Raw genomic sequence first — 22,488 nt, forward strand, 5'->3', positions numbered from 1 at the left:
TACTCTGAAATCTTCTGGATGCAGTATTCACAGACAACTATCACTAGAGTTCCTGACAATGGTGAAGAAACTTCAGAGGCAAAAGTCGAGATTAAAGCTGTTGAGAAGTTACAGAAACACCTGGATTTGGAGGAAATGGTGCTTCAGAGGAGGGTGAATATACATAAAGGTCCAAGTCCAAGAACCCAGAGGGTTCACAGACCTTCAGTGTACAGAAACTCTCCACTGGATAACAACAGTGAGTTCAGTCTCCCATTCTACCTCTTTTGTTTCTATGAAAAATCCCAGTATATAAGCTAGTATAGGTCAGATTATGCTACAGTAACAATGCCTAAGTAACTTGTGTGTTTTACAAAACACACAACTTTACTGCTTTCTTAGGATTGTCTCGAGAAATAAAACCACCGGAGATGGTTATCTTAATCTGATGGAAAGACCTGAAAATCAGGGGAATGAGTAGCATACATCTCGAGAGGAGACCACTATCGCAGGTCATTCAGACAGACAGGAGTGAATTCACCTTCTTCTACCTTTTGTTCTACTCAGCCCCCAACTAATCGATGCTATCCATTCAACTGGGCTTCTGTTTTTATCAAGGCCACTAACTCAAATACTAAGATCATCTTTATCCACAGACACAACTAGAAATAAAGTTTAGTCAAACATCTAAGCACTCCATAATCCATGTTCTCAAATAAAGTTAACCACTACATTCACATAATATGATGATGAACAGAGGCTATGGATATGACATTCCTCTCATCTGAACTCCAGGACCGAGGGTGAGAGATGAGCAATGTGGACAGTTATGAACACTTCTGCCTAGAAGTGATGCACGTCTGCCTTGCTCACATTTCCTTGTCCACTTCAAGTTAAATGGCCACACCAGTGTTTACCACCATAGGAAACTCTTCCATAATCACAGATGAAGGAAAAGTAGAATGTCTGGCGAACAGAAATACAGTCTAGGCTAGGCACCGATGGCTCATGCCTGTAATCCAAGCTACTCAGGAGGCTGAAATCTGAGGATTGTGGTTCAAAGCCAGCCTGGGCAGGAAAGTCTCTGCGACTCTTATCTCCAATTAACTACCTGAAAACCGGAATTAGTGCCATGGCTCCAAGTGATAGAGTACTAGTCTTGAGCAAAAAAGAACTCACGGACAGCACCCAGGTCCCTTGATCAAGCCCACAACTGACAAAGAAAGAAATACAGTCTATCATACCAATGTAATTCTAACATAGTCCACAAATCCTCCTCATTCTGCACCTCTGCTCCAGAGATGTCATTGCTCATCTGGCCACCTTTCCACCCCAGCCAGGCAACTTGTCTTCTCCAAGGAGAGTTGGGGAACGTTCTCCTAATTCCCAAAAGTACAGAAAATACCTGGATGGACATTCATGGAAGCCATGAGAACAATAAGGAAAATTATAATGGAGAATAAAAACAATACAGTATCAGATATGAATAACCACATCTCCTGAAGTATGTCTGTAATTCAAACCCCTCCACTGGCATTCTCTCCATGGCTACACCAGACCCCACAGCATTTTTCCCAGCTCTTTCCTAGTCTACCACTTTCTCACCCAGGGACATGTCATCATAATCCTACAATGAAGTAATTCTACCTATAATAATTTCAGCTCGAGGTAATTTTAGTACATGTGGTTCAAGCGTCTTGGGTCTAAATCTACTCAAATAAGAACTCAGTCATGAATGTTTCCTATTTATGTAAGCGAAAACTGTAAGTAGGTGCAACATATTTTCTTCTATTGCGCACAAAAAAAATACATCCATGTGGCATGTCTAGTAAGAATGCATACCTTTAGGGAGTAATCATATAATTAGTTGGGATTTTTATGTAAGTACTTTTTTTGTCATGTCATAAGCAGATTACTTAATCTTTTTGTTGATGGTGGTGATGGTAGTGGTCGTGGGGCTTGAACTTGGGGTCTGAACTGTCCCTTAGCTTTTTTGCTCAAGACTCTTCCTGTAAGCCACAGTACCACTTATTGTTTTCTGGCAGTTAATTGGAGATAAGAGTGTCACAGACTTTCCTGCCTGAGCTGGCTTTGAACTGACATCCTCAGATCTCAGCTTCTTGGGTAGCTAGCCTGCCATTACTTAACGTAGTTATAAAGTACATCTGGGTAAAGTGAAATAGTTGGTTACAGCATTCCTCTTTATTTAGATGTAACTCATTATAAATGAGTGAAGTTATCCTAAAGCACTCATGTATATGGATCTTTGCTTCTGCAAATTTATTTATATAAATAAATCCCTAGTGATAAAATGTCTGGGTTAAAATGATGAATATTATCACCTTGTGCTAAGTGATTTTAGATGTCTATCCCAATTCACCACAAATCCTCTATAATTTTTGCTACAAATTAGGTAATGGTCTTATTTGATACTCATACAGTCCAGTTTAATAAACTAATAATCTGTGAGATATAGGTAATGATGCTTTCTTCTAGGATATGAAAAAAATATGTATTTCCACAAAAAATATTCATGAAAAACTTGACATTGGGATGGGGAAAGCATCTTTTGATATAAAGTCTCTATGTTCCAGAAAGACAGTACATATGCATCATAACACTCTGGTGGCAAGCAATGGAGACGTTTATACTAATGCACACAACAGAGGGGAGATGGCGGGGTCGAGATTAGCCTGATCTCAGAATAAGGAAACCTAACCAAGCAAACCAACCAAATCTCAGAAGCACAGCACTCTAAGCAGCAAAGATGCAGCTTGCAAGTGGAATATTATCCATATCTTCCCATCCGCTCCACCATTTGCTTCCCTCTCCCCTCTGGCTTTGGTTTCTCCTGCTGTTTTCAGTGTCTTTACATAGAGCTCATTTCTAACACCTCTAAAGAGGGATGCTGGAGGACTCGTTTCAGTGTTTTATTCTACCCTGCTGTAGTCACCCTATGGGTGGTGTTCACTTTAGCGTTGTTGGTTCTGAATGTCTGTCATTCGCTTTACCAGTGTATCACCTCAGAGCCAAGTCTATGTGAGCTTGCAAGTTCTCACCTGTCTCTTTTGGAATTCACCCCAACTAGTCTGCTGGAGGGGGGAAGACACGCGCCTTCGATGTACAAACCTCCCATGGATGGCAGACACACAGCCTCTACCGCCCAAATTGATCAGCCTCCTTCTACTCTGAAGACACAAGAGCAGGTGAAGCTCAAGTCAGCTAAGCTCAGCCACAAGACCTGGGGATGTGTGCACTGATACATGTTTACTTAACAAAGAACATGTGGTTCTTTGTTAAGTAGTAATAACTAACAAATAACAAGGATGTTTCTCTTCTATCCTTAGTTTGATGACTCAAAGAATGGTCTGGCCCAACGCATGTCAGGGTCCCATGTATGTCATAAAGTAATCAGATATCTTTTGAGAGAGAGAAAGAGAAAGAGAGAGAGAGAGAGAGAGAGAGAGAGAGAGAGAGAGAGAGAGAGAGAGAAATAGTGTTAGTTTCAGAGGGAAAAACAAAGACTTTTTTGTCTGTTTGTTTTTTGGTGCCAGTCCTGGGGCTTAAACTTGGGACCTGAGTGCTGTCCCTGAGCTTTTTTTGCTCATGGCTAGCACTCTACCAATTGAACCACAGTCAACTCCTGGCCTTTTTTTTTTTTGGTGTGTGGTAGGTTAGTGGATGTAAGAGTCTCGTAGACTTTTCCTGTCTAGGCTGGCTTTGAAATGCCATCCTCAGACTTCAACTTCCTGAGTAGCTAGGGTTACAGGCTTGAGCCACCAGCACCTGGCTAAGACTTTTCTACTTTATAATACACCATGATTTTTTTTCCCAAGAGGCAAATGCTCAGCTTAATTGCAATCTAAAATGGCTTATTTTTCCTAAGCCAAGAATTGAGTTGCTGTAAGGATAACACGGTCTTGTGAGCCACAGTCTCTCTGTGAAGCTCAGGCCAGCCTCTAACTCACAACTCTCCTGTCTCGGCTGCCCAAGAGTTGAAATTGCAGTCATAAACTACCACAGCCAGTTGGTTCTTTATTTTATTTAATAGACAAATTTAAGATACTAGAGTCATCCATCTTTCTGAACCAACATAGAAAGTGAGTTTTGTTAATACTGTAAATAATAAAATCATATGCATAATTTAAATATATGGCATGCCTAGAGAGTAATGTAAGACACAGGGAGAGAAGAGCAAATAAAAAGCAATATTTGTCAAAACTCTGAGAAGCAGCAATATTTCTTTGGATAAACCATATTAAAAAAAGGATATTTGCTATGGAAAAAAATTGCAAAAATTCACCCAAGTACAAGAGTCATAGAACTTTTTCCAAGCATTCAACCCCATCTGAGAAAAGTATCGCCTGTCTTCCCAGGATAGTAAAATCCATTGTCTCACTTCACACATCTAAATGCTGCCCTTAGTCTCTTCCTATCACCATCTGCTTACCTGCACCCGCTCCCGAGTAAAAGATTGGAATAAGTTATCATATGATGCTAACGCAGAGAGTTCAGGCAAACAGTTAGTTGGAGAAAATGTAAAAGAAAATGAACTAGAAGAAAGTAACGTAAAGGACAACAAAACAGTGAGGTGAGAACAGAGAGGGTAAATCCCAGCCGAGAAGTAGTGTCGTTCTCACCGACTTCAAATGCGTAGGAAGAGCCCTGGCAGGAGCAAGTAGCATGGGGGAATACCAATGAATCTATCCCAGGTTGTTATTGTTTGGATATAAAATGGCCCCAAAGCTTTAGGGGTTGAAGACTTCATCTCAGCCATTGGTGCTGCTGAGATGTGATTAGATCATAAGTGCACAGCTGAGCTGTTAGGTAGTCTGGTTGTAGGATACAGGTCACAAAGAGCATGACTTTGAAGATTATATTCTCTCTCTCTCTCTCTTTCTCTCTCTTTCTCTCTTTCTCTCTCTTTCTCTCTCCTCTCTTTCTTCTCTTTCCCTCTGCTCCCCCCTAGAAGGGAGTTGAAACAAAATGAAGAGTTAAATCTGGGGACTCTACAATTTTGCTGCAAATACTTGTTTATTTGTTTTGGTCAGTCCTGGGCTTGAACTCAGGGCCTGGGTGCTGTGCCTGAACTGTTTTGTTCAAGGTTGGCACTCTACCACTTTGAGCCGAAGTGCCACTTTCAGTTTTCTGGTGGTTAACTGGAGACAAGAGTCTCACACATTTTGGGGGGGAGGGAGGCTGGGCTGGTTTTGAACCTCAATCCTCAGATCTCAGCCTCCCAAGTAGATAGGTTTACAGGTATGAGTCACCAGCACCAGGCTGTTAAAGATGTTTACAAGTAATGTCTTTATTAACTATCAAAATACGTTAATCCAACTTTTGATATTTAAAGTAGAAAATGATAGTAAGCACAACAATCTCCTCCCTTCTTTCTCCTTGCTGTAGTTCTTTTTATGTTTTTGGTGGTACTGCTTACACCTAGGAGCTTAGGCATTCAGAGTTCATGCTCCAGTCTCAGCTCTTCATTCCACTGTTGAGTACTCACTCTGCCGAGTCAAATACCCAAAATGCTGTTCTCACATGGGTCATGACTTCAGGCTCTCAGTCAGCACTTGGCATCAGCAATTCTAGCTGGTGGACAATGCTACATTCATTAGAGATACCAAGCAGGCTGGCTTTCTCCTGCTTAGGAGAAGCCCACTTCATGCTCCATATGATTGAAATACGTCAATTATGGGTATGCTTTGAAAGAAGATACAATCCGATTCCATGAGAGAGCTGGAAGGCGAACTACAGGCAAGCCAAAAAAAGGAAATGTAGGAGAATGAGAAGAGACTTAAAGAAAATGGAGCTGTAGTGTTGTGTGAAAGGAGAGAAGGCTAGCACTCCTCTTGACAAGGACGGATGGAAGAGGCCCTTGGGCCGGACGCCATGCATACTGTGAAGGCATTGCCACCTACTTCCTGGCATCCAACCATTGTTTTTGTAAGCCAGTCCTAAAGAAACATAGGCCCCATGGTTTCCCTTATTTGCAATAATTAGTATACATCTAGGATAATCTTGTCAGAAAAGCTCAAAAGCTATGTACATATGACCATAGAAGATGCTGCTAAGTGAAATGAACCCCGAAATATGGACACAAGAGGTTTTTCTTTGTTGTTTTTAACATACTATGTGATTTTTTTTCCTTGTGTCTTTTGTATGTTCTTCCTCCTATGGTATATCCCTGTTGTCACTGTATTTGATGTGGTACCCTGCATCTTGTATACACATTTATCTAATTGGGGAATAACAAAATGTTGAAACAAGGACACAGGATGATGCACTGCAACAATGAGACTCACAAGACACTATGTTGGAGATGAACCTTACAACTTTGGGGAGGGGATGTGGGAGAGGAAGGGGAGGAACGGATAGTGGGAAAAAAAGCAGGGGGTAACAATGCCCACAAGAAACGTACTCATTACCTTACTGATGTAACTGTAACCTCTTTGTACAGCATCTTTACAAGAAAATAATTTTTTTAATCACAGAAGAGAAAAGAGAGCTGTACAGTTGCAAGGACAGGAAGTCACCTACCCAACAAGTTTTCTAAGTGCTACTGTGACAAAGTATCACATGTTGGGAGGCTTAACCAACAGAAATTCATTGTTTCCTATTTCTGGGGATTGAAAGTCCAGAATCAAGATGTCCACAGCCCTGATTCCTTCAGAAGGAGACGCTAGTCCAGGACAATCCCTTAACTTCTGGCAATCTTAGCCATTCCTTGCTTGGCTTGTAGATGTAGCATTATACTACCTGCTTTCATATACATTTAGTGTTCTCCTATGTGAGTGATTTTGCCTCCAAACTTCCCCAATTTTGTAAGGAGACCAGTTATATTTGAAGATGAATTTGAAGATGACATAATACACCTCTAACAGATACAAAATCCCTAGAGATGTCTAGGTCCTATAGTGGCCTCTGGCCACACATAGCTTCTGATTACTTACTTAAGATGAGTTTTAACCAAGATGATCCATGAGTATAAAACACATAGCAGATTTCACACACTAACCAAAAAGATCGCTCAGTAGCTCCATCATTTGTAATATGATGCTAAAAAGTGTTAGGGCTATATTAGGCTAAGAAAAACATATACCTATGCTCAGATAACTTCACTCCATTGTTGTTGTTTTACTTTTGAAAGTGTAGTGTCTAATAATATTTCACACGTGTGTTATCAATTTTCCTTGCGGTGACAAGTATCAGAGGCGAACAGAAGGAGGAACGGGATTGGGGGCTGGCAGCTGCAGCTGCTACCGGTTTCAGAGGTGCACACATCCATGATTCCTTGGCCACCTCAATGCCTTGGGGCCTGTGGTGAGGCAGAGCACCATGGGAGAGCGCTGTGTGGAAGAAACCTGCACATCTCATGCATCCCAGAAGCAGACAGAGAGGAGGAAGGACCATCATCCCAATATCCCCTTCCAGAACTCATCCCCCAGCACCTAACTTCTTCCCACTAAGCCCCACCTACCCAAGGTCCAGATACCTCTTAATAGCACACCACACTGGTGACTAAGGCTTTGACATACGGCTTCTGGGGACCATTCATTATAACACACAACTTACACATGTGGCTCACTTTATGTGAGTATTGGACAACATTCATCTAGAACTGGGAATTTACTGAGGCCCTTGACTCCTGAACGCTTTGTGAGAACAGTTTCTGAAGGTGCAACCTGTGTGAGCTACTCAAAACATTAAAGACATTAAATAAGTAGCAAATAGATTTGACGGATAAAAATCACACTTCATGAGATCTGAGGATCGTGGTTCAAAGCCAACCCCAGGCTGGAATGCTCATGAGACTCTTATCTCCAATTAACCACCAGAAAACCATAAATGGTGCTGTGGCTCAAAGTAGTATAGCACTAGCCTTGAGCTGAAGAGCTTGGGACAGCGCCCAGGCCCAGAGTTCAAGCCCCACAACCAACAACAACAAGAACAACAACAACAACAAAATCACACTTCATTTCTATTACTAAGAATTCAGCTTAGAATTCGGTATCCTATTACAAGATGGGTTTCTATTTAAAGCAATCACTTTGCCACTTACCTCGTATGGGAAAAATGAGGGGATGAATCCTTACAATTTCTATTAACAATTACATTTGGATAATACCAGCACCAATGTTTTCCAAATGAGGTTTTGCACATGCCTCATACAGACCAGAAGCGAGAAACCTTTTTACTTCTACCAACAGTCATTTGGATATTATTAATACCACTGATAGGCCATCTACATTATCCATTTTAATGAACTCACCTCTGTTGTGCAGACTGGGATTCCTCCTCTCTGGTGAGGTGTGTGGCGTTCGCAGGTCTCCATAGTTGACTCCTCGCACTGGTAAGTTTTGTAGAGAACTGTTTGGAGCAGCAAGTTGTTCAAAACATAGATGCACATTTTATTTCATATCTCCTCAGAGTGAGACATTCATCGCTACTAATGTAATGCTTATAGTTTTCAGGCAGGGTTGTTGTACCTGGCTTTCAGCTCCTCGTTGCTTTGCAGTTGAATGATTTCACATTGTAGGTGAGCAGACGTATCAGCTGGCTCCACATTGAAGAGTGTTCAATTCTATTTGTTTACTTTTCCGATCCTTGCCTCATTAAATGTCTCAGTTACTGTCACACATTCACACTCGAGTGTTGTAGAAGGCTTTTGTCCTTCCCCGGCTAAGTCTGAGTTGCACTTTCCATGGCTCTAATTTACCTTCAAATGATTTCACATTTGAAAGCAAGGAGCTGAGACGCAAGTTAAGCCCTACAGCTTGACGTTCAGTTCTGAAAGGGGTTGGAATTGGCCACCATCAACACCAAATCTCATGGAATTCCCAGACTGGTCTCCTTCATCTCTATAAACTGCTTGACTCCATTCCATCGTTCATAAAACCTCAAGAGCCAACGTCCTGCCACTCAGCCTCTACCCTTCATGGTGGTAAACAAGATCACCGTGCTCAGAGTCAAGATCACTCAGTAACTCCTTAAACCAGCGGCTATTAAAATCGCCTGCTTTTGACAAGATTTATGCATACTGTTATCACATTGTTGAGCACACTGCCTGTAGTGACATTTTCAGTGTGTAATGCAGTGGCAAATAATAAAATCCGTCAGATCAAAACTTAGATCATTTAGTTCTTTCTCGATGAGTGCAAGTCACACTTTTTGCAAGCCAATCAGTGCTAAAGCCCCATCTGCAGTAAGATCATTTAGCTTTTCCCATGCTAGCTCAACTGTTTTCCCTGTAAAGTCTCCAAACAAGTTCTCACCCATTCTTGTGCTATGGTGTCCAGTGACAGCAGTCCCTCTCTCCTGTCAAACTCGGAAGTATCCCAGGAATGAAAGCCGCCAGTTGGGCAGTATATGAAACTGGGAGGCGGGATGGGGATTGGGGCAGGGTGGGCGGAGGGAGAAGGGATTTCCTGTCGAATCCTTCCAGGTTCTTTTCATTATGGTGCTGATCAGCTCTGAGACGGCACTCTGAAACAAGCTAACACTCAGACCCTTGTAATTTTTGGCTAACAACTCTGTAGTAACCACCACGCAGCTTTGCAAAGTCTCCTTCTGCGTGAGGCCTCCGCTTCTGTGTGATGAGCTCACTCCCTACACAACTCACCTGTGGAACATTGCCTCTGTCACGAGGTCTGGTGAAAGCAGCTGAACATCACTGACTTTTACCCAGACACACGTGCTTCCCAGTTCACAGAGCTTGCTTAGCATACTTGGAGCTGTAGGGATGCTCCGGCGTGGCTTTTTCTGTTACTGCTAATGCATGACCACAGATGGCACACACGGGTTTGCCCGTGGCTTTTATCCATTTCTATTGAAATGATCCACACTCTACATCAATCTTTCTTCTCTTTGTGTCAGCCCTTGGTAGGATGTCCCACCTCTTCAGTTTTAACAATGATCCTGTGTGTGTGTGTGTGTAGTTATTTTGCTTTGATGGCCACTGCAAATGCCACTTGTGGATATGGAACATAGTCAATGTTGTACCAGGGACTCTTGAGGTCTTTTGTGTGTACTGTAATTTCCTTAATCTGAGAATCTGTTTTCACAATGATTGTTGATAGGGAACATGTGGCTAAAAGGTGGTTGGAGTTATCATTTGAATCAGTAAAGTGGACAACAGAATCATCCATTTTGAGAAGCAAGGTTGGCAGCATCCCAAAGAATCATCTCCCTGGCCCTGGCTCCACCCTGGTTCCACTAGACCATTGTGCATTCACCATGTTGTGTGAACACTTCTGCAACATGGACATGACCAGCCTTCCCTGGCACCCTCCCAAATCACTACAACACAGGAAGACAAGCCGCGGGGCAGCTGACAAGAAACACACACTTCCAGCCTGTCAGGTACTCATCTGGATGTCCTGTCTATCCCATAAGAGACTCTTGTCCCTCAAAATGCACACACTTTCTCATTTATTTCACATACATCTGTGTTGTTATGATAAATCTTCCAGGTTTATTGATTTTTGAGTGGTTACATTGGCAGGGCCAGGCCAAATGATTTTGAGTGTCTTACATACAAGGCTGGACCTTTCCCAGCCCTGACACTGCTAAATCCTGTACGCTCCAGTGAAATCACACAAATATGGGTGTGTTGTGCTTTGTGAGATGCACTGGATATAAATGCTCTGACCTTGTTTACAATGGTGACATTAATCTGCCATTCCATTTGGACTGATGACTCATTAGCTGCCCTTCCCCTCACCAACAGCTCTGACTTACAGCTGGAGCCTCTGGATGTGATCGTAGGCAGTGGTGTGCTGCCATCTACGGACAGAAAGAAATAAATAAGATGCTGTGCCCAGCAAGGTCCCACAACACTGTTAACTATCGGGAGAATTCCAGTGCAAAATCCTATCAATCATGATAATGATCATAATTAGTAATTGAGGAAAAAAAGTACATTTCCAGGGATGCAACTCTGGCCCTTTCCTCTTATTAAAATTATTGCAAGTCATTGATTCATGTGCAAGAAAAAGAAAAGCTAAATGAACCAAGCTATAAACCAATCAGCTACAAAGCCTTAACCTACTTATTCTTGATGGGACACATGCGAAAATTTCCACGATACTGGTAATGCAAATATTGCAAGATCTTTTCTCAATGAGCTCTTCGATTACATTTTGTCAAATTCACATTAGAATTCTCTCTCTCTCTCTCTCTCTCTTTCTCTCTCTCTCTCTCTCTCTTTTCCTCTCTGCCTCTGGCAATCTTTCTCTTGTCTATAAGTCTATGGTGTGTTGTAATCGCATCCTCAGTCTACCCAATCCAAAGATGCTTTCTCATCAATAAATAGGTTTTCAAGTTCTAGCCATTTCCCAACAGAATTGTTTCCAGAAATGGCTGAGTATTTTTGTCATGATATATGAGGATACAGATATATATTTCATCCAGATATTTTGTGATTATTCCTTATAAATAGAAGACTGTTCATTATATGTGTGTTTTATATATTTATGTGTATATAAAATGACATTTTCTATTCATTAGAAATATATATTCATCAGATAGAGAGAGAGAGATCAGTAATATATATGGGCAGTTTTTTTAAAGTAGTATGTGATAAATTAATGCAAAAAAATAAAGATTAACCAGAAAGTAAACTTAAAGTCAGTTGAAATCATGTAAAACCACATTGTTGCCAGTACTACTGGTTCATCCCAATAATCAGCTATTCAGGACACTGAGATCTGAAGATCATAGTTCAAAGCCTGCTGGAGCAAGAAAGTCCATGAGACTCTTTACCAAAAAGCTGGAAGTGGAGCTGGGACCCAAGTGGTAGAGAATTAGCCTTGAGCAAAAAAAAGCTCAGGAACAGTGTGCAGGTCCTGAGTTCAAATCCCAGGACCTACATACACACACACACACATACACACAAAACCTACCACATTGCTCTCTAAAGTCCAAGTAGTGAGAAATGGATCTCAAATCTCTGTGCTCATGGAAGCAGTAACAGGAGAAGCATTGCAGTCCCCAGCAGCTGACGCTAGGGATTCACTCCTCCTACTTCTCAGGCCTTTCCTCCTTCTCAATGGCTTTTCTCCTACAATCTCATAAAGAGGACTCAGATTACTACAAAGAGGCTACTGTGATCTTCACTAGACCATGACCTAAACAATCTGACCCTTCAAACAAAAGCACTGCAGTATCTGTTTTCCAGTCTTGGAGTAGGGGGGTGGGGGACTGGACTCAATCTTTTTTTTTTTTTTTTTCTGCAATAGCACGTTTTCTACAACTTGGATTTACAAATAGCTTACTTGGTCCCTGAGGGGGCGGGAGGGATTCTAGAAATCTCAGCTAATTAGCCCACAAGATGAACTTGTCTATAACCCAGTCTCTTTCTCCTGTGGTCATGAACTTCATGATCAATTCTCCTCAGCCCCTAAAAGACCAAACCATACCCCTTCCTTTTCACAAAAGGGAGAACTCAAGCTTGTATATATTCTGATCATCACCTGGAATCCTTCTGCATTCTCAGGAGGTGTTTCCATGGAGACAGGAAGCAGGCAGGTGCAGTTAGTCTTCCTACAGAGACTTCTCAAGGTGTGTACCAGGTGTGCCGCCTACAAATGGACATAAACCTCTCCCTGAAAGAACATAGTAGCTAATGGACAATGGGCACTGATGATGCTTGCAGAACATTGCAGTATACTTAATGTCAATGAATTGTATACTTAAAGGATGGAAACGGTAAATAACCGACGTCTGACAATGCTGCTGCTCCACCCAGACTCACGCTCTCCAGTGTACAAACATAGACTTTGTTCCTTGCCCTGAAGTCAGGTGCTTTTATAGCTTTGGATTAACTGACCCCTGTAGCATTCACACAAGTGGCACCAATATGGCGTCCCCTGGGGTGCCACGACTTGCAAGACAGGCTCTCTGCCCGGCCACTCTCCCACCTCAGTCTCCCTCACTGACAACTCTACCATTTTGATTCTTCCAATAGGAAGCAAGATTTCAAGCTTTCTACAGAGCCACATTCCAAATTGTTCCAAAAGCACATCCCTTTCACCAGGAGCGGTTTTCTTCTCGTCTCTCAGAGCAGCAGTGGGGGACTTACTAGTTTCTGCTGGACAGGCACGTTCAGCCAGGATTAAGATGTTGGCAGCCCCTTACACAACCCCATCCTCATGAGGGGTTCTCTTGGGGTTCCATTACTGGATATATAGGAACAGAAGTCCCCTCTCCTGCCTGTCCAGGTCTCTACTCATACTCTTTGAAAGAATGTAGACTTTCAGGGCCAGGAGGGTGGCTCCATGGTAGAGCATTTGCCTTGCATGCATGAGACCCTGGGTTCGATTCCTCAGCAACACATAAGCAGAAAAAGCTGGAAGTGGCACAGTGGCTCATGTGGTAGAGTGCTAGCCTCGAGCTGCAGAGCTGAGGAACAGCACCCAGGCCCAGAGTTCAGGCCCCATAACAGACAAAACAAACAAACAAACAAAGATTGTAGACTTTCAATGAATTGTGAACTTTCTCATATATAGGCTAGATTAATCTAGCTTAAAGAGTAATTTGCAAATCCTATATATGTGGGGAGAGGGGCTAAGTATGGGGGTGTCTTTGTTGATATCTCTCTTTAATATGTGAGATACTTGTCTCCCATTGTCCTAAGTGTGAGGTTTGAACTGAAAAAAATCCAAGACAGCAAAACCCCTTTACAATATACAGTTATACAATAACATTCTCTTTGATGTATCAGTGGTAGACATTCTGTTTCCCACTCTCCAGTAGAACATTCTACAATAATGGAGTGTTCTATATGTCCTGTAGAAAAACTGCCACTTCGTCACAGAGTAGGCTAGTGATACTGAGAAATGATGTTTGTAATATCAAATTATCATGATGGAAATGGAAATAGCTCCATGTGTCTGTCCAGTTTGGACTATACTGAATGTCACTGTTCCACATAATAAGATGAATACACACTCTTGGCGTGTAGTACCGTGCAGGCCTTCTGAAAGGAACTCTTCCACACATTCATTCTTCCATGATTACATTACATCAGATTGATATTTTTTCCTGTTTTCATTTGATTTGGTCAGAAATGCTTTTCAACATTTAATTGTCAGACCAAAACTCTCTTCAAATCCCAGCTTCCCAGTGAGCCCTTGCGTGGACACGTTTGCTTGCAGCTGCAGCCACCGTTCCTCCTGAGTGCTCATTCCTTCTGTCACTTTTGACCATCTGCAATACCACGTGTTTTATGGTTCTATTAATTGCCCATTGATCCCAATTAAAACATAAAACAGGGAAGGCAGATGTTCCTGTCTCCCTTTCTCTAAAGATAAAACGCAGTACGCAGTTCCTCCTGAGATTTTTTTTTATGAATTAACGAACGAGTAGCTCTCTGTAGGGGGTCAGAATCTGTCCATGGAAAGCCCTTCTGGCCTTATGAATTTTATAGAGTGAAGGGTGGCTCAGAGGCTGAGTCTGAACTCTAATCCAGAAAGAAAAAAAAAAAAAGGAGTAGGGAGAAGGGAGAAGAGGTGGTGAGCTGGATGCAGCATGTGTTGGGTGGCCTGGAGAATTTCCCCATGGGAAAGGAAGCTCTTCACACAGGTCTTCACCTGAAATTCTCTATAGTACTGTGACATCAATATAGTATTTTCCAAATGTTCAACAAAGTATAATAGACTCATAAAACCCTAGGGCCAAGGTACATTCTTACAGCCTTGACACTAGTTGGGTTGAATGGTTCCATCAACAAGGTAATAAACCCAAAGCAACACAAGCTATCCACTGGGCAAATTTGACAGAGGCAGACCCCACAGATAGAATGGCCAGGAGATGCTAAGCTAGTCATGCCACACTAATCAGTATGTTTATACGCCTGCTGCCAGCACGTATTAAGTGTGTGTGTGTGTGTGTGTGTGTGTGTGTGTGTGTGTGTGTGTGTGCGCGCGTGCATACCTATGTTGGATTTTCACAGGGCAGGAATAGAAATTTGGGCTGGTCTTCTGTTTGCTCTCAAGGGCCAGAAGAAACAATATGAAAAAAAAAAAGACATGTAAGGCTAGGCAACAGTAGCTCAGGCCTGTAATCCTAGCTACTCAGGATGCTGAGAGCTGAAGATCATGGTTCAAAGCCAGTCCAGTCAGGAAAGTCTGTGAAACTTTTATCTTCAATAAACTACTCACTTTCTGAGCTGTGCCTCAAGTGGAACAGAGTGCTAGCCTTGAGCAAAAGAAGCTCAGGGATAGCATCTAGGCCCTGAGTTCCAGGACTGCCCCTCCTCCCCTCCCAAAAAGACATGTAAGGAAACTATGTGTGAGAAAATAGTTTTCTATGATCCATACTGTCATTAAGTATCAAAACAAACCTTCAAAATTAAGTCTGTCGATAAAGTCAGATCCATGAACTTTCTTTTTAGCACATAGTAATTGTATAGATACGGTTTTATCATGTTTTCATACATGTAAATAATGTAATTTGGTCATGTTTATAGCCCCATCTCCCCCTCTCCGTGCCCCTTATAACCTGTTGATCTCTTTCACATTTTCAAATAGTCCCTCTTTTACTTTCATTCCATTTTTAGTTTTCATATAGGAGTAAAAAAAATATGGTATTTGTCTTTTCCAGTCTGGCTTTTGTTCAGTTAACATGCTGAGCTCCATTCCATCCATTTTCCCACAAATGGCATAATTTCATTTTTCTTTATGGCTCAATACGTCTCCACTGTGTATAAAACACTTATCTATTGATCCACTGATTCTGAAACTTGGCTACTGTGAATATTTTACAACAAACATGAGTGTGCAGGTCACTCTACACTCACAAATGACACACTAGATCACCTGCCTTTTTTTTTACAGTAAGTTTTTTATTGTGAAAATACTGTACAGAGGGGTTACAGTTACGTGAGCAAGGTAAGGAGTACATTTCTTATCAAGCATTGTTGTCTCCTCCTTTGTTTTTCCCCTACCATCCCTTCCCTCCCACCTCAACTATACTCCCCCCACCCCTCCACCCCACCCCTCTGCGTAAATTGTAAAGTTCATTTTTCAACATGGCGTCCTGTACATCTCATTGTTGCAATGGGTCAACAATGAGAAGAGCCCGGGTGAAATCACATACCTTTTATAGTTGCTGTTTTGAAAGTACGTGGACTAATTTACATTCCCCCCAGCAATGTAGGAGAGTTCTCTCTTACCTCCTTACCGGCATCTGTTGCTTCTTGATGATGGCTACTCTGGCTGGAATGAGATGGAATCTGTCATTTTGATTTGCATTTCCTTCGTGGCTAAGGATGTGGAACATGTCTTCACACACTTATCGGTCATGTGTTCATTCCTCCTCTAATAAAAGGCCTTAGATTTGTGACTGGGTCATTGCCTCTCCAATTCTTTAGTTCTTACTCTTACTTATTCAAGTATGCTACCACTAACTGCCCTCCTAAATCCTGATGGACATAAGACCTGTCTATTAAATAATATGATCCAGCCAATTTCTCCTGCCTTATCTTAACCCCATGCTCCAATCCGCAGTGTTGTCAAATTTCAAACTCTACCTTGACTCCACATTAAGCCTCGATTCCTCATGCTACTTATCTGTTCCGCCAAAGCAAAACACCCTGAGCTGGTCTTCTAGGAATGTTCTAGATTTCTCATCAGATTAAATTTTCTACAGATTGCAGAAACGGGTCCCTCAAACATCAGAGATGTTCTAAAAACCAGAGGAAAAGCTCAAGACAAGGCCAAAGCATGTGGAAGAAAAAAAAAAAAAAAACTTTTTTAAAGAAAACATGCTAGGGGCTGGGAAGGTGGCTCGGTGGTAGAGCGCTTGCCTTGTATGCATGATGGCCTGGGTTCGATTCCTCAGCACCACATAAACAGAAAAAGCCAGCAGTGAGGCTGTGGCTCAAGTGGAAAAGTGCTAGCCTTGAGATGAAGAGCTGAGGGACAGCACCCAGGCCCAGAGTTCAGGCCCCATGACCGACAAAAAGAAAGAAAGAAAGAAAGAAAGAAAGAAAGAAAGAAAGAAAGAAAGAAAGAAAGAAAGAAAGAAAGAAAGAAAGAAAGAAAGAAAGAAAGAAAGAAAGAAAGAAAGGAAGAAAGAGAGAAAGAAAGAAAGAAAGAAAACATGCTAAAGATACTAACATAGTCCTGTATATTTAAAGCTGCCATTTAAATTAGAGTAACTAATGTATAAGCAAGCTTTTTTCACAAAGGAAAATTGAGATGAAAGCAGTCAATAGCAAAAAAAAAAAAAAAAAAGCTATTTTCTTAGGTAGATCAAAGAAGTCTTTCTTTAGAAAGATCAAACTACAGTGGATATTTTAATATTTAATCATGTTCTAGTACAAGTAACAGGCCCTCCTTGAACCAAATCAATATCACATCAGCAACTTACATATCAAAATGTTAATTAGATATTTACGTCCTGTCTCTTGAAGTGGGAAATTAACTGTTTAGGAAACAGCTGACTTTCTAAACTGTGATGAAATTGAAATTAAGAAGGAAAAAAGTAGAAAAGATCAAAATGTTTAAATGAAAATGTGCTCTACTCAATTATTAAAATCTTATGTCTCATCTCTTCATCTGTGTCTGAAGAACAATATTGTTGGAGATGGAGAAAAACAAATATTCTCAGATAATAGTTTTAAAGTTGAACCTATGCTCCCTCAAGGTGGAATGTGAAGATGGAGGACTAGACCATACCTTTCACAGGGACTAGTAACTGTCCCCCCCCCCCCCAGCCCCCCCCACCCCGCTGCCAGTCTTAGGGCTTGAGGCCAGGGCTTAGGCGCTGTCCCTGAGCTTTTAGCTCAAGGTTAGTGCTCTACTACTTAAGCCACAGCTCTACTTCCAGGTTTTGGGTGGTTAACTGGAGATACAAGTCTCACAAACTTTCCGGCCTGTTGCTGGCTTGGAATTATGGTCCTCAAATCTCAGCCTCCTGAGTAGACAGGATTACAGGAGTGAGCTACCATGACCAGCTGGGACAAGCAAGTTTTGTTGTTTCACTTGCAAACTTCTTAAATGTAGCAGATTCATCGCCTCCACGAAATTCCTGTCCACATGGATCCCTAACACTGTAGGCAGAGTTCTTCCCTTAACGCCATCACTTTATATGACTGACACTGCCTTGCCGTAATTCTCTCTCCCTCCCTCTCTCTTTCTCGGCATTCTCTACCCTCATGCTACTGAGTAGAAGGGGAAGGCTAGGCAGTGCTATGCTGCTTACGGGAAACTCTCTGTGGAAACCAGGAATAGGGCAAATTATTTCTGTCCTGCAACAGGAAGCAAACTGTTCTAATTGGTCAACTGGCCTACTGTGGAATTTGCCAATTGGCTCTCACCTTAAGCATCAGCAAATGAAGGGATTTTTTTGTTTTGTTTCATTTTCCATTACTTCATTTCTCTTAATTGTTCATCATGTAGGGAGCACTTTTGGGCAGGTTGAAGATTAAGAACAGAATCTGAAAGGAACAGATGTGATTAGGAATCATGCTGTCTCAGGATGATTCAGACACTGGGTGACATTAGGCCCAGTGTCAAGTCTAAAGTAACTCAGCATTAATGATTACCACAGCATTTGTTCCACCTGTTTTGTAAACATGCCTATGTTCAGCCATTAAAAAAGTCCTCTCAGGGACATTTATGTTCCCAGAACATGGGGCCTGTGGTAGAAGCTCAATGGTACCAGAGGGAAGGAAATGACACAGATAATACCTGCCAATGTCTCCTCTGTGCAATCTATTACCTACGACCTTCAAACCCATCCGGCATAAGTACCACTTCTTCTTTCCCACCTCTGTGGAAAACAAGTTGTTTTTTAAAGTGCAGACAACCACACACTGAATCACTGCTCAAAACACTGAATCACTGCTCAAAACACTGAATCACTGCTCATAGCTTTAACACGAGCCTTGAGGAGACTGGAATGTAACCTGACAGTTGACTCCACAGACATACCTTTAAAAAATCAGTGGCTGACAGAAATGCCGTCACTTAAAACTCCCTCAATCCAAAGACAAAAATTAAGCAAATAAGGTGAAAGGCTATAATCTGTACATCCTAAAACACTGGGGAATACTGAGTGGGGGAGGGGTGATAATCAAAGTTTCTCCCTTATCAATGTCCTAGTCTGACTTCTGAGAATTGATCACACGGCTAGAATTAGCAAATGTATGAGGTGGTAAATGGAATACATAACTCTAGCTGATTAGAAGCAATTTAAGAAAAATTTTATTTAAGTGACAACTTATCATCAACATTTAATAGTTTCGATACATTTGATAAGCAGATTAGGAAATGTGTAAATTAAATACTATGAAAGTAATTTTCGTGAAACATGATTTTAATCAGACATGGATATATAAGTTTAGTGGTTTTATTGCAGTAACAAAATATTATGAAAGGTACAAAAACATTAATGTTATTTATTTTACAATCAGGATGACATCTTTTTGCCATTATGGCTTTCAATTTCATTCTCTCCAACAAGTTTCAAGGAAATAGTTTATTACATGCCTTAATAAAGCATTTAAAATATTTACAAGTTCAAAATAGATGTTTTTCATAACTGAAAAAGTTCACCTGAGAATTCTTTGTCACATTGCCATTTGTTTCTGGGTTGTTTTTTTTTTTTTTCCAAGTTGTTGATGTGCTGAGTGTCCGGACACAATCTATATCATCCACTTCCTCAAATATATTTCATCTTTATCCTAAATTAGCTAAGCTATGATAACTTGTTACAAAACTTATAGATGGAGATCCAATATTATAATATGCATTTGTTTTGCCTATCACAACTTAACAAATTATTTGCTGCAACTTTGATCTTCAAGTAAGGGAAAGTTTCAAAGTAAAGTTATTTTACTGAGTCAGACATATCAGCTTCATAAATGTCATCACACACTGAGAAGACTGAAGTTCATAGGACAAAGGACAATGATCATGTCAATATGAGATACACAAGCTGAAACTTCAAATTTCTGCATGAAGGAAAGGCATACATTGTATACACAGAATCCTATCATTTGTCTTCAGCAGCCTCAAAAAAAATATTACCTGGGAGCACATTTTCTTAGAAAAAAAGAACTTCTTTAGAAGTTAATGTTAAAATAGGCATAAATGTAATGCTATGCAATATATAAAAGATGTCCCTGCCTTATGGTCAAGAGACAAACTTTCTTTTGTCCATCTATATTACAACTTGAAAGTCATGAAGGTATGAGGTAGTGTAGTTACTTGTATTACATGCTGGCTATTAAAACTAATGCTAAATTTTAAGCAATATTACACTTGGCCAATGATCAGATGCCATTAAACCCTTAATGCTAATGTTTGTAGGTAGAGAGACATTTTAAACCAAGTGCTTTAAAAACTATGGACTGTGGAAACAGCTAGATTTATCACAAAATAGTCACTTTTCAAAGCAAATATTTACACTTGCAATTAAAGCAAAAGCTTTGACACTTGTACATACACAAACTGATGACAGACAGTTGAGTGTCCTCTGAGGTAGGAAATTAAGAATTCCATTGGTTTGGAGATTTTACAGTTTGTAAACCACAGAAGTTTTTGTTGTTGTTGTTGAATATTATTTCATATTGTGAAGGTGAAATTTACATGAAAGAAGTAACTGGGGGGTGGGAGGGACATGACAACAACTCTTCCGTAATTCAGGATGCATCTCACAGAAAGATCAGTCTCCCTGAAAAAACAACGAACGTAGTGGTGAAAGCTTCTAGAAAAGAATCACAATGAATTTCCCCTTCCACCAAAGTCAGCAATGAAGATGACACACAAACAGCGGAAATAAACAAGTACAGTCTTCCCTCCGGCCCGCCGTGCACCCCAAAGCAAAGGACAGACAACATGTGACACGCTATGTTGAAAGACAGTCTGGTCCCCAAAGGTCTCAAAGCGAAGGTCTACTTGCTTCCCACTGGCTCCCACACTGTGACGGGCGGTGCCTCCAGAGCCAGACCCTGCACTACGGATGCAGTCTCTTCCCAGCACTGGACCGGATTAAGTGAAGTACTTCCTATTCAGAATACCATCAAGCACTCCTTTGTACCATTCAAAACTGGGTTCCTTCGACATGCATACAGGCTGAGTTGCCCTAATCTGAAATGCTTAGGACCAGAAGGTTTTTGGAGATTTCCATATACACAATGAAATATCTTAGAGCTGACACCTAAGTCTCTTAACATCAAGTTCATCTAAATGGGTTTCATATGTCACTTGCCCATGTACCTAAAGTAATTCAAATATTTTTAGGGGGTGCCTGTGTTTGGGCTACAGCCTGTCACCTGATCATGTGACCTATGGTCACTTGGGGTGATTTGTCAGTACTCCAAAAGTTTCAGATTATGAAGCATTTCAGATTTGTCTACTAGGGATACTGAACCTGTATTTATAGTTTCTTCTTCTTCTTCTTTTTTCTTCTTCTTTTTTAGAATTGCTGTAGTCCAATAGCTTTTCCTTGCCTCTCGATTATGTCGTGTTTCAGCAGCTAGAGTCACTGCCATGCATTATTGGGTAAGTACTCAGATTATAAATACATCTTTCAAGAGGATCAAATAAACACAAAGACTGATTTTTTAAATGCCCAAGTCAAAATATGCTGTGTGTACCTTTACATCACTCTAAATTGGGGCAAGAAAGCAAGAATGAAACTTGGCTCTCTGATGTAAACCTTAATGGAAGAAGACCCCCAAGTTTCATCCTTTTTCAAAACTCTGCAGAGTTGTTATAAATACATTTTTTAAAAATCCACAATAGTGCCTTTTGTAGTTTAAAAATAGGATTTAAAAAATGAGCTGCACTCCTGTTATTTAAAAAAAAAAAGTTCATTTCCTCAATCTCTGGCACCTGTGACCAGCATGAGGAGGAAGCCATGCATGCTGGGAGGCGTTCCCAAGGCCCAGGCAGGGGAGTAGGGTGGGGGAGGGGGGGTAGGACAGTGACAGTGCCCAGTGCCATCAGCGTGTGTGCTCGGCCCCCTACATCCTGAGGCCAGGAAACTGAAGTAAGAGGCCAAGATGGGCCTGAGACTGAAGAAGGAAAATGCTTTCACTAGCTACTATTCAGCTAGAAATTCTAGAGGCAATACTGAGAAGCCACTGAAGCCTCCACTGGAGGCCATCCCTGCCCATTCACAAAATGCAGCCAGGCGCGTGGCCAGGAGTCACAGGAAGTCTCTTGGATGACTGGCTGTGGTAGGAGCTGAAGAGCAAAGCTCTAGGATTTGGGAAAAATAACTGATGTTTTTCATACCGCAGCTCTATGCAGCGATTCCCAGTGTAGACACACTCTCCTGAGTAGACAGGATCAATACAGCTTGGGGAGGAACTGGCTGTTAAATCCATAGATGGAAAGCAGGTAGATCATTCATCCTCTCCTGTCCGGATGATACGCGGCGGTTCAAGCTTTTCAGATTGTTTGACAGGTTGTAGTCATTCTTGTCGTTGCTTTAAATACTGGAAAGTGATTACTGACAGTGATTCATAAAAGCACAAGTTCTGGCTACATTTTT

The 22,488-nt window shown here is 41.3% G+C and overlaps 1 long non-coding RNA gene and 1 other non-coding gene across 2 annotated transcripts; both read left to right on the forward strand.

Moving 5' to 3' along the window:
- Positions 1-73: 73 nt before the first annotated feature.
- LOC122105619 lies at positions 74-22,105 on the forward strand. Its single transcript, XR_006147055.1, has 3 exons — positions 74-84; positions 12,169-12,172; positions 22,016-22,105. It is a non-coding gene; the product is annotated as an uncharacterized LOC122105619 (long non-coding RNA).
- Positions 5,797-5,926, forward strand: LOC122105725. The gene has a single exon (XR_006147082.1). It is a non-coding gene; the product is annotated as a U6atac minor spliceosomal RNA (small nuclear RNA).
- Positions 22,106-22,488: the final 383 nt, after the last annotated feature.

The sequence above is a fragment of the Dipodomys spectabilis genome, unplaced genomic scaffold, assembly GCF_019054845.1.
Source record: "Dipodomys spectabilis isolate Male_0828 unplaced genomic scaffold, ASM1905484v1 ptg000032l, whole genome shotgun sequence".
NCBI lineage: Eukaryota > Metazoa > Chordata > Mammalia > Rodentia > Heteromyidae > Dipodomys > Dipodomys spectabilis.